This window comes from Neopelma chrysocephalum, unplaced genomic scaffold, assembly GCF_003984885.1.
Source record: "Neopelma chrysocephalum unplaced genomic scaffold, ASM398488v2 Primary Assembly neopelma1_64, whole genome shotgun sequence".
NCBI lineage: Eukaryota > Metazoa > Chordata > Aves > Passeriformes > Pipridae > Neopelma > Neopelma chrysocephalum.
In genome coordinates, this window is record NW_020897721.1 from 6,190,739 (window position 1) to 6,204,212 (window position 13,474).

The window sequence follows — 13,474 nt, forward strand, 5'->3', positions numbered from 1 at the left end:
GTGAAAAATCCATTCTGAATTCATCTCTCAAGATGTTCTGTGCTCCAGATACTGAGATGTTGCACTAGAGCTACAAAGCAGAAGGGACTTGCCTGTTATTGCCTGAGCACAGGAGCAGATCTGTCACCTGGGCACAAACAAACTTCCCTCCTGTCACCTGGGCACAAACAAACTTCCCTCCCCATGTTATTCAAAACTCCTTCCTCAGGAAATTTAAATGCAAATCAATTCTGTTGAACTTTATTAACTTCAAGGCTCTTTTCTCACCCGGGGTAAAGCCAAATGTCTGTGCAGTCAGTGCTGTGTCTCCGAGAGCAGCGAGAAGCAGATGGTTAGGCAAGAGCTGCTATATATAAATACCTTTACAGCTTCCAACTATTTTTAGCTCAGAGTCCTCTTAAGTCATATGTGATTTCTATCTATTTACTAAACTTCAATGAATCTCTCTCCCATGAACTTCCCTTGAGCTCCCATCAATTTTTAGCATTCGTGCTGCCCTGCTGATGTGTTCATAAAAGAGAATTCTACATTTTCATTTCTACAAGTGGGTGTAAGACCCACAGCCTGGCAAAGAGGAAAGGCTACAAGATTAGACACCCAGTGCAACTCACAGCATTTCAGCTTGAACTCTTTCTCCAATTTGCTTTCAGTTGGTGTTCTGGTTGGTTTTTCTTTAATTAGCAGAATAAAAATGTTGTGTTTTACTCAGAGCTCCCCCTTCTACTTCAGTTTTTCTGACTTTGCCTACATACATTTTTCCAGGGATGAAGAAACAAAAAAATTCATGGTATTATCACTGATGGAAAGCTACTGCATGCATAAAGCATGCCTTTGCAACTACACCATCAGAGGTGCTTCGAACAGATCCACTAAGCACCAGGAACCCAGGTGTGTGTTTGCAGCTGGATCTACCCTATTAGAACACATAAAACTTCAAGGTTTTAAATAGCATCTTGCCTTTTCTCATTTGAATTTTCTGAAACTGAAATAATTTCTCACAAAGATGTGATTTTCCTCCTTTGTCTCGAGACAATAGGACTCAGGGCCACAGTAATATTCCATGGATTTTATACATCATCAGCTATTAATTCAATAATACAGGGCAAACTGTGACCACATTTTAATAGAATAGTAATTAGAGCATTTAACCTTTTATATAAAAATACATGTCTGGCTATGGTATCTCAAATTCTTGATGATATTTATTGCCACAAATAAAAAGGAGATGCTCATTTTACCATTCCTTGCATTTATTCTGTGCAATCAGGTAAAAGAACTGAAGAAACATTAAAAGGCTATTTGAGTTCCAGGTTCAGCCACTGGAGAATTTCTCAAAGCACAAGAACAAAGGAAAAAAAAGAGCTCCTGTCTCCCTTCAGCACATTTTATCCTGGATTCAGGGAACGGTGGAAGCTGCCAGAAGGTGGCTCAGGGAGTGTGATGAGATCGTTCCCATCCCCATCCTGAGCAGATTGCTGAGTTCAGACACTTCCCTAAATGGCCAACCCAGCCCAGCAGGACCCAATCTGCACTTGCAGTTCAGCTCCTGCTCTCCACAGGCACAGGCTTTGTCTCTGTGTTGCACACCAGGATTGCTCACACACGGTATCAAAGATTTAAAGTATCAAATATTTAATGTGAAGAATTTCGATAAACCTTACACTAAATGGTTCTGTTATTTACCAAGGACTCAGGTACTGACACAAACACAAGGTAAAATTGATGCTTCTCCTGTTTTATCCCTCTGAAACATTCAGCTGTAGAGATATGATTACTCCAAATGCTTATTTTTTTACAAGACCAAAACCAATCTGACCCAGAGCTTTCTGAGTTTGCCACAGCTACAGTTCGAAATTTTTGGAGTATGAATTTGAAAATAATCACTGAAAGCAGTTACAAAGTTAGAAATCACACTGATTCACTCTGACAGTCATATGCACATTTACAGTTATAAAGATATCAAGCAGAAGACTCTATATAGGGTTCTTTTTAATAATAGATCACTTACAGTTTGCCAGTGATGTCCTAAAAAAGCCTCACTGGCTCTTTCTAAGGCACAGTTTTTTCAGACTAATCCAAGGAATCTAACAGCACTATATCAAACCAAGTGCTGTGCCTGTTCCTTACTTAGTACCTCTGAAGGGCTGACATCAAATATTAAGTAAGGATTCACTTGATAAATGTAGTTTACATGCCATCCATAAAACTGCTTAAAAGAATCTTTTTAAAAACATTATAGGAAAAAAAACCCTATTGTCAATTATCTTGGAGAACATCTACGATTTCTGTAAAAAAAATGAAATTATTCAGCTGTGAACAACTGTATTACCCACAGCACAATGCTACAGCCATTAAAGAAGAAAAATAAATACAGTAAGAAAGTATCTCCTAAGCAGCCTTTGCTGGATCTTGAACATACAAAGCCCTCATAACTCAGTGATACATTATCTCTCTGAGGGCAATAAGCAATTAAACACATTCCTTCCTGGATAACAGGAGGAAAGAAAAGACTACATAAAAGCCTCATACCTCTAAAAATTAGTTTCACAGTATCTGAGGACATACCTTCGCTGTACACTCCCAGAATTAATGGATATTTTATCTGGTTTATCTCCTTGCTGCTCTGCATAAAAAAGTCATTCCAAAACTCTGATTATTCCTGTTGCCCTTTTCTGTCCCAAGCCTGGCAGACAGATCAGTGTGGGATAATAATTTTCAAAGCATGGCCTATGTAAGTCAAAGATTTTTACCACAGAATAGTTAATATTTGATGTCATGACCTCTTTCTAACAATACTCCACACTATTTACTTTTTTTGACACCTAATGAAAACTGAGCTGGTGTTTTTACAGCAATGTCTGAGAAACAGCTGATTTCAAGTAAGGCTTGGGGGTTTTTTTTGGATAAAGTTATTCTATTCTTATGTACTACTTCACATTTCTGACAGTGAGTCTCTGTTTCTATTTTAATACCCATTTTGTGAGATCTTTCTGACTCAAGACAGTGGTGAAATAGAAGAGCCATCAGATTTGTATCATCTTAGCACCTGATGAGGGTCCTAAGACCCTCCAGATGCTTATTTTTTATAAGACCAAAACCAACGTGACCAGGAGCTTTCTGAGTTTGCCACAGACACAGTTTGACATTTTTAGAGCACTGGTATTCAAAATTAAAATGACCATCTTCTAACATCTCAAACACCTGCCTATTCTGACTTAAAGTGCCTCTCCTAAATCACATGTCAGCTAAGGTGGGCACTGCTTCCTTTCTGGAGTTCTCTGAGCATACACTGGATTATCCTTGCTCAGCTGAGGAAAACATTAAAACTTTTTGGTTTTTAATTGGCTCTTAGTGGTGACCGAGGAGCGACTCTACAATTTGTGTGTATTTAAACAGCCACCGAGGAAATAAAAATGTAAATCCATGTGTGAGTTCAGAGAATCATAATTAAAAATGTGTTGATGGGTTCAGGAGCCTCTGTCCAAGGTTACACATTCAATGAAGGCTACAAGGGTGGCAAACAGCTTCTTTAGAGACTGAACCCTCTTTGAGCAGCTGGTTTGATTCAGAAAGGTTTTCACTCCCACCCCAAGTGGGTCACTCTCAGAAGGATCTTGGCATTTTGCCTCCCAACTGCTGCAAAGGTCTTTTCTCTACCCCTGCTCACTCCTATCCATTTAGAGACTCCCCAAAGGAGCATTTCCTTAATTTATTGTTTTGTCCAAGGCACCACTTTCCTTATGCCTTGTCTAGCAAGCAAAGCCACATCCATCTCTCCTCTCATCAGCAGGGTGGACTCACAGGCTGCTGAGTCCTTCTCTCTTGAATTTTGCAACAAGACTTCCCAGGTGAGGTTTCATTTCACTGTTAAGTGATTTGATCTGCAAAAAGGAGCAATCCCACTCCCCTGCAACTCCCAGGAGCATCATCCTTATTATTCCCACGTATTTGCTTGGGTATTCAATCCCATCTCACAGGGAGCTGATTGAGAAAACACAAATCCTTACAAAAGAGGCATTTTTCTCCTAGTTTAGCTTCCTAGATAGGCTCAGTGTAATGGTCAAACGAGCCCAGGTGCCAGGGGAAAGCAGGGGCCACCACTCTGTATTTTGGTGACAGACATTCCTTGGATCAGGTTAAGCTGTAACCTGAAGCCTCCCTCTCAGGCTCTACCCTGTGCTTTGTAAGCCTAAGCAGCACAGTTACTCCTGTTAACTGGGAACTCTAAACTTCCACGATGAGGATAAAGACATTTTGTAACTGATGCACAGGAAATAATTCAACCCCGTGGCTGTTTCTATCTGTCCTGCCCGGCTATAACCTGTATTATTGTGAAATTGTGAACTCCTTGAGGGAAGCATTCTTCACGTCTGCTTCCTGCAAAGCAGGGGTCACAGTGTCATGTTTTATTTTATTTTCATCCTGGTTTACTGTTCACTTTAATATAAAGCTGCTAAAATTCTATTGAAAAGTTAACTGAAATCCAGCTGATGCAAGCCTTCACTGCCACAACCCGAGGCACAAAAAAGGCACCCGAGGGGAAAAACAAAACCAGGAACTTTCTATATTCTTATTTATTACTGACTCGAACCCTTGGGCTCTTTTTGACATCTTCTCATTATGGAAAATATAGTCAGTGAAGGTCAAAAAGCAACAGTTGTCCAGCCTTCAACAGAAGCTCATTTCTAAGTATTGGAAAAGCAAACTTTTGTTTCAAAGCAGTCACAGGAGAGAACCAAGGAGTGAAGCCACAACACAGCCCACGCAGAGTGAGGGTACATTTAAGGGAGGATAAGCAAACAGAACTTAAATCCTAGTTCATGCCACGGCTGCAGGTCAGGCCTGCTGACACAACAGCCAGGACGAGACGAAATGTCCACATGATTATTTGGTACAAGTCATGTAACAAAGCTGGAGTGACACACGAATCAAAACTGAAAATGGTACCGAGAATATGACACAGAAAAGCCTCCCCAGAGCTCTCCTGTTTCTCACAGAGAATCTCCTGACCTTTTGGGATGGTTTCTTTGAGAAAATTTCTTGGGCCTGGTAAATACAGACACACAACAATTTAAAAAGTTTTTTTTAAAGGGTAGTTGATCTAACTGCAAGTAAATTCAATTATGAGATACACCCAAACAGCAGGACACAAAGGTCTGATCCCAGAGTCACCTCTCAAGTGGAAAATCAATGAGACACAGTCACACTGGATACAGTGACAGTACCTGGCTTGCCTTTACCTCCCTAACCTGTAAGGGAGGCCAAACATTCCCTCTCTACATTCAGAATTCTGATTGAAGAATAAAGTAACCCCTCATGCAATATGGGAATTCTCAATGAAACCACTGCTGGGCTCTAATTAACCAGAGATCTTTTCAGATCACGAGAGATGTAACTGGAATTCACCAGTAACTGAAATTTTAACAAGAAATTAATTCCCTGTGTGGTTGGTGTGGGGTTTTTCCGAGGTGCAGTCATACAAAAAAACAACAAAAGCCAAATCAGTTCCTTTACACTTGTATAATCTGAACGGTCCTGACAGCAAACTGTACCCCCCAAAGCAATCCATTTGTGAGAATGAACCACAGAGGATCCTCCAGCATTTGCAAAATTCTCTTTGGTTCAACAACAACTAAGACCTTCAAAAAACATGTCAAGAAGCACACTGAGATAAGACTTAGACTCTAAAAAGCCTTGAAATGAACTGTAAAGTAAGAAAAGAAACCTGAAAAAGACCGACTTGGCTTTGGGGTGGGAGAGGTGTGGGGGAGCTTTATCCGCACTAGGACATCATAAAAGAGTAAATGTTTCTCATTGTCCTTTTCAGCACTGGCTGTCAGATGACTGATATGTGAAGAACCTTTCTCATCTGAAGTATTTTAGGAATCCTCTTAACAAAGGAGCACTGGATTCCCTATTATACCATCCAGAAAACTTCTCCGCTGACCTCACTTAGGAGAAATGATGTAACTCCACTTTCTTCTGTTAGAAACCACTTCCTCACAGATGGATTTAAAACCATCCATGCATATGTGAAAAGTAACTGCCCTATTGCAGCCTCTACAATGATACTGTCAATAATGATTTTTTTCAGTCTTTCTGCATTTTTTTTACAATGCACTGGATACAGCAGAATTTCCAGAAAACTGATGCAATAAACACCGTGATTCTGATAAAAATAAAACATTGGTTAAAAAAAAAAACCAAACAAAAACAAACCAGAAGTTGTAGTGGCTTCTCGTTATGCCTATTTTTCCAGGACAAAATAGAAAAATAAATAAATAAACCCAAACCAAACAAAACCAGAACGGTTGCCAGCTGAGGACTGAGAAGACCTGAGAACATCTGGTTAGGTCCCTTTTTCCTGAGGTCCAGCTTTTGAGGAAATGCCCAAAGAACAGTGCTGGCAGCACAGCAAGGCACAGAAACACTGTCAAATCTTTTCAAGTCAAAAGTTTTTTGTTTTTTACTAACAAAACCAATATAAACACGTCTACCTAAGCTGTAAAACTTGCTGTACTCTGACTTTTAGAGACATAGAAAGTGCAAATAAATGAAAAGAAGGTGGTGGGTGGAAAACATGTACCAATATATTCTAATTTTAGGATGATTAATAAAACACAAATTTTAAAGTTGTCAAAGAATCTTGTACACTAGAAACAGAAAGAAAAAACAATCACAAGCAACCAAACCCCAGCATCTGTTGGCATCAGATTCCTACTGCAGGTCCTCAGTCAGTCATCAACAGACACTGCCATGAACTGCTCCAAACTCCAGGTCAAACCAGCCTTTTCCAGGCAGTTCTGGGTGACAATTCCATCTCAGTCTGAGCTCTTCCCGTGGAGCTCAGGGAATAGGAGCATCTGTCTCTGCCTAAGACTCCAGCCTTTGTGCCCTGACTGCAGAAGAGACCCTGATCCCTTTAGAAAGTGCTACAGAAAGGCCTCTGTACCGCAGGGATACACAGGAGGAAAATCCCTGCAAGACTTAAAATTATTAGAGGAAAGGAACAAATTCCTTTTCTGACATTGCTCTAACACAGTGAGCAGTGTTTGCATTCCTCCTTTATTGATTTTTAGATTTACATAAGCAAACACTGCAGCAGGACCTAAACCCGGTGCCCGCTCAGTTCCCAACACTTTGTTTCCCAATGGTTTAGTCCCAATTTCCCAGCAATTACAACAAACAGAACCATCATACCCTGTGAGGTGAAAGTGTACATAAAGTGTAATCCATACAACTGGGGAGATGGAAAAATGTGCTAAAAGCCTAATTACCATCAGGCTACAGGAGAGTGACAGCATTGTTTTATGTGAATCCTCTGCACTCTTCTCAAACGTTGGGAATGTGACAGCACTTTAACCCTTTTCCCAATTCCAGAGCACACACCCAGGTGACACAAAGCTTATCCTTCACTTGCCATAAACCCAAGGCAGCTCTGTCAAATCTCAAAAACCAGAAACACTTGAACAAGAGCACATGGGATGGAGGCAGTTGATTTGGAACAGAAAAAGTGCAGAATAAGTAATTAAACTGATTTTAGTTCAAAACAGTCCAGTACTTTTATCTCTAAAAAGCTTTAACAACTCATTTGTGTCAAGGTTAGCTCTTCCAATTTAATAAAATATTTTTAAATCACCCCAAAAAAAGCCTCAAAGGAGAAATTTTGTGTAAAACTACCCTATGTACCAGACAGGATACATTTCTAAACAGGCTTTTCTATACTGTGACTATCACACAGCAATGGCCACAAAAGACTGAAATCTGTTTCTAATACATGGAACACAAACTGATTTTAAATAACATTATATTTGTATAACAAACATTTCAGGACCGGGAAGACTTTACAAGTGATGATTATCCCTCAAAATACACATCTCAGATAATAACTGTAATCTGTGTTTTACAGAATCAAGGTGAAGTTGGCTTCATGATGTGCTCTACTGCAGAGCCTGGAATGCAATGGCTCCTTAGAATTAATCTTTTGAGCTTTGCTTCTCTCTAACAAATTGTTCTGAAAGACTTTCACTCTAGCTCAGTTTACTGCCACTCCATCATTAAAAACACAAAGGCAAGTCAAAGGTATTAACTTTCATAGAATCTTCATTGTAGAATTATCTTCAATATTACATTACAGAAGGCTTTAATAAATGTTTTCTAAAAAAACCCCTTTAATTAATATATTTGCTAAATTTTTTTAGCTAAATGTTACAATTGTTAATCCACTAATTATATTTTTTGCTCCACCATGTTGTTTTGTTTTGGTCAGCAAAACTACAAAAATCTAAAAATGAGGACAGATTTAACACTCACATGTCATTCTGCCTCCTATGCCAAGGACAGACAAACTATACCTCTATTACCTTAAAAGGGGGTTATTTAACCTTTTCTAGAGCTTTCAGCAATAGATATCCTCTTACCTCCCTCAGATATTTAACCCTATGATTACCTGGCCTGGATAAATAATCCTTCCCGGAGCTGGAAAGCTTCTCCTGACATGGAAATCTCCTTTTGCACTCTTTAGGACTATTATTTCTTAGCCCACCTAGAGAGAACAGTTTATTATATTCTTCTCTGCAGCAAACTTTACCATATTTGAAGCCTATTATTATGTCTCCCCACGTCTGCTACAGACTAAACAAGGACAATTCTTTCAGTTCTTCCTCAAAGGTCATTATTGCAACTTTTCTCTAAATACTCTTCAGCTGGTTCGAATCTCTTTGAAGCAGAGTAACAAAACCAGACACAGCCCATCATTTGAGGCCCTACCCTGGGTACTGCAGAAGAATTTCCATCTCACACTCCACAACCCTGGTCATACATCCCAGGATAACTCCTGTTCTCCTGTCACAACTCCTTTGTGTTCACTTTGTGATACGGTTTGTAGAAGTGTTGCCCAGCCAACTGTTTCTCATATTTAAGTTTATTATGGCTACTCAAAGGTATTATTTAGTGTTTCTCTTTACTGAACTGCATCCCACAGAGTTCAGGTCATTCATCAGATTTATCCAGATCATTTCACACTCTAATGCTTGTGTTCCTTCCCAGATTTGTGCTGTCCAGGCTGTCAGTAATTCCGCTTTGTTCTATCACCCAGGTCACAAACTGAAAGACTAGACAGGAATTAATTCAGAAAATACACCTGCACAATTCACATTTGTGTCTTCAATCCTGTATGTCCTTAAAGCATTTCATTAATAAGTGATTAACCAGCATTGCAAATCTGCTCTGACAGTCTCTATTTCTGGTGTTTGGAGATTCCTCAGCTGGGGAGGTGACGTGCCTGACTTCCACACCACTGTACAGGCAGAGAATGTTTCAAACATTAATATCCAGGGGAGGCTCCACCAAATCTCCCTGTTCATTTATTTGTATGTGGCACAGTAACCCAGTTGTTAGCTCCTCCAGTTTTGAATTTGGGTTATCCCTGGGTTTCTACAGACACTTCAATACACACAACCTGCCTCCCCCACACACCACTGACTCCTAAAAATTCAGATCTCAGGTACACACATCTACACACTAATAAAACAAACCCAACAACAACAAAAAGCAGGATGTTCCCATTTACATACCAACAGGTAAACTCCCGAAAACACTCATTTCCTTTTTGACTTTTAAATTTTCAAACTAAAGTGTTTTAAACAACTGTTTTAAACAACGTTTAAATCACCCCATTTTAGGCACACAAATCAGCTATTTCTCATGACAAGAGACTGTCAAGATCCCACTGCCCTACGACTGACATATACTCTAATAAAAGGTCAGCTTTTACACTTCCTACCTTTGTCTGGCACATGTGCACCACTAATCAAAACAAATATTTGTGTTAAAGTATTGTATTTAAATCTGAACTTCTAAAACCATCTTTAAAATCCTGGACAATCCAATTGCCACCATTCCTATTCCTATATCCTGTGATGAAGTTCAACAGCCCAGAAAAACTGGAGAGCAGCTCCCAGCAATGTCAAACACTGCTAGGGGGAGAATCAACTTTCTTCTGAGTCAACAAGACAAAGCAATCAGCTTAATGTGCAAGGCAAAAATATTTCAATGGAGGATCAGGTAAAACTCCAACCATGGGGTGATGGAACTGCTGAAACAAGCAACACAAGGAGGAACTTTGCCATCAGAGGGATGATCCCTGGAGGCTTCCAAAGGGCAGAGGACTCCACTGGCTGAGCTCTGTATTTCCGTGTTTAACTGAATTCATTATAAGCATCAAAACACTGAATTAACTTTAAAGAACAGTTATTGGAAGTTAAGCTACCAAGCGCTTTGACTGAAGATACAACAAACTGTACAAGGGAAAGTAATCAAATGCAAACTGGCAACTAATACACGAATTTTGAACACAAACTGTAAAAATTACCAATCTACTACACTACAAACCCCAAAAGTTTTGATTACAAAGCTGCACTTCACAAGGGAATCCTTTTAATAGTCTTTTTGTTTGAAAAGCAGTGTCCAAGAAGAAGAACACACTATTTAGTGTTCAGCTCTACATTTCTTCAGTGTCTTTCATGAGTTACTTAAACAGAAAGAAGGTTTGCAGAAAACTAAAACTCCCATGATGGTTCTTCTACAACCAAAGCAGGTTTTGAACCAGAAACCATATTTACAATGTTCTTAAAACTAGAACAATATACCCTTAAGTGTTAGTGCAAAGTTTACCAGGAGCGAGTTCTTATCATCAGCAGCTTGATTTCCAGCAGAGAACACTTAATTTGGAAACTGAAAGAAAAAAACAACCTTCTTCCCTACAGAAGTGAGAAAGTTTCTCACTTTCTGCAACTTCACTCCCGCCTACAGAGGTGGCAGAATTTTTCTTCTTCAAGGTTTTTAAGGACAAGTTCTACAAATATCTGTCTGGAATAATCCAAGTAGTTTTAAACCAACCCAAAAGAAAGGGGACAATAGGTCTGATGCTATTGCAGTTCCAGAACTGTGAGTGCAATGTAAATCTATGGATATAAGTGCGTGCTGAATACTCAATAAATAAATTATCTCTTGTAAAATCTGGTTCTTTATGACCAGAGACACCTGTGTCATCAGTTCCCACACAATGCAAAGACTTCCATTTTTGGGAAAACCAAAATAAAGCCAATGAAAAAAAAATTTAAAAAAAAAACACAAGAAAAATCCCACCATTGGAAGTAAGGCAGACAGCAAAAACTTTGGTGCCAACTTCCCCAGTACTTTTAGAAACACCAAGAAACTTTTCTTATTTCCCTTATGCAACAAGGTGGTGAAAGAGCACAGTCTTCCCATTTTGTATCAACCACACAACTGTTACTGAGCAGAAGGCAACCGAAGCACCTGGAATGATCTAGAACCAGGAACAGACAAACCAACCAACAAATCTTTAAGTCTCCTGGAAATCCTGGGAGAGTAAAGCCTTCATTGTGTATGAGACTATGGCCAGCAGACTGTAATCTCACCACACAAGCATGTTGGAGACACTGATAAACATCAGGGCAGTCACGTGCTGTTCAGCTGGAGAACAAAAGCCCTTATTAGGACACATTCCCAAATTCTGTGAAATAAAAATCTGGTTATTTTCGCACATTAAATCCCCAACAACACCCAGCGAAAGGATCCCATTTGCTATTTCTCTTTTTCTAGAAATGTCAAAAATAATGAGAGCAGACACAGGACTGAACTTCGTGATAAAATATCTCAGTAACTCAGCTATTTAACGCAGCCCATCTCTTAGTAATTATACACCTGGAGTATGCAAGGCAAAGGACAAGGCACTGCAGTTAATGGTGGCACAACTGAGAACTGCAACAACCACCCACCTCAGACTAAACAACCAGACACATCAGTTGTCAGCAGAATTTCAGCTCGGGGTCACTGTGTGTGCTCCTCACTGACACACACGGCTGTGCTGGCAAACAGGCCGCCACAAAAAACCTCACTGCAAATTCAAGGCACAGAATTTTCTTATGGGATAAGCACGACAGCGCTGGAAAAAGGCTGAAACCAAAGTTGTTAAGCTTCTACACGACTTGCTAAACTAAATTAACTCCTAAGACCTTCTGAGGCGTTGGGAAGTTTCATGAGTGACTTCAATTGGGTGAAAACTTTCACCTGATAGCTATTTTTTGAACACTTTTACCACATCCTCATTACTTTAAAAGAGATGCATTTTTCTCCCTGCTGTTTAACACACACCATTTTTCTTCCTTAAACTTCCACTTTTGATTCAGCAAATACTATTAATCCAAAAGACACTTGAAAACAAACCACAACAGTAACTCGTCAACATCTTTTCTGAAAAGTTACACCTGCTTATGTAAAGAATTACATTCTGCTGATCCCAAACCTACCAGTCCCTGCTGGATCTCCAGTCCTGGGAGCAGCTAAGAGAGGAAGCATCATGTCTAACCACAGGTTGGAAATACACCCAAAAAGCACGTTCTCAAAAGGTTGCACAAGTTAGTTAGTTTGTTTTAATGTAAAACACAGGGTACACCTGGAGCTTCGCTGGAAAGCCTCAGTAAACAATCACCATGTCATTAGTGCAGCATAAGGAACACACCAAAGGAAAACATGCAAACACAGGTACAGCCACTGAAGAGCTACTACAGTTTGTTTAATAGGAACTGCAAACGCATCTCCGAAATAAAATTTGGAACTCCAATGCCTAAAGAACGCATCCTTTCATCAAAAAATTAAGTGTCAGCCTAGAACTGGATTATTAAAATACCCCACGAGCACACAAACTGTCAACGTTCCTGGATAATCAGGGACGGAATGCAAAACACCAGAAGGAAGAACCAGAACCATATGCTCTCCCTTAAGAGAGATCAGGATTAGGAGACAAAGGAGATATTGCTGAGCTAGGACACTTGGATACTACTGGAATAGTTCTTGATAATACAAGAGCGAACAGCACTGTATTTTACAAGTTTGGGCGCTAAGGGGGCACGTATCAGAGCCAGCAGCGGGAGCAGGCTGGGGATGTCACAGAGCTCCTCCGGAGCATCCCCAAACCCCGCCGGCCCTGCGGGGCAGGAGCAGCTCGGGCTGCTCCGCACAGACCCGACAAACAGCGCGGGGCAGGTGTGACAGGACGGCGGGACAGGGCCGAGGGGCCGGGGCAGGGCCCCGCTGTGAGGCCGGGGCAGCGGGGGTGGCTCGGCGGGCAGGGGCACCCGGGGGCTGCGCGGCGGGCGGGCCCGGGCCGCGGGCAGGGCCAGGGGGAGCGGCGGGACGCGGCGAGCGCGGGGCGGGGCGGGGAGAGAGGGAGGGAGGGGGGGCGGCCGCGGGGTGATGTGAGGTGAGGCGGGGCAGGGCCGGCGCGGGGGGCGGAGGCGGCTCCCGCGGTGCCGCCCCCGGCCCGGTTCCATTTACCCAGCGCCGCCGCCATCCCGCGCCCGCTCCCGCGGGGGCCCGCGCGACCTCGCGAGACTTCCCGCCTTCCTCCTCCTCCTCCTCCTCCTCCTCCTCCTCCGCCGCCGCCCCCCCC

At 41.3% G+C, this 13,474-nt stretch overlaps 1 protein-coding gene across 2 annotated transcripts in view; it reads right to left on the bottom strand.

The window, feature by feature from the left end:
- Positions 1–11,915, bottom strand: part of ZZZ3 (zinc finger ZZ-type containing 3) — a 49,585-nt gene extending 37,670 nt beyond the window's left edge. For both annotated transcript variants that reach the window (XM_027683266.1, XM_027683265.1), the window contains exon 1: positions 11,802–11,915. The gene's annotated coding sequence lies outside the window, so the exon portion shown is untranslated. The remainder of the gene's footprint in view (positions 1–11,801) is intronic.
- Between the last annotated feature and the right edge of the window lie 1,559 nt (positions 11,916–13,474).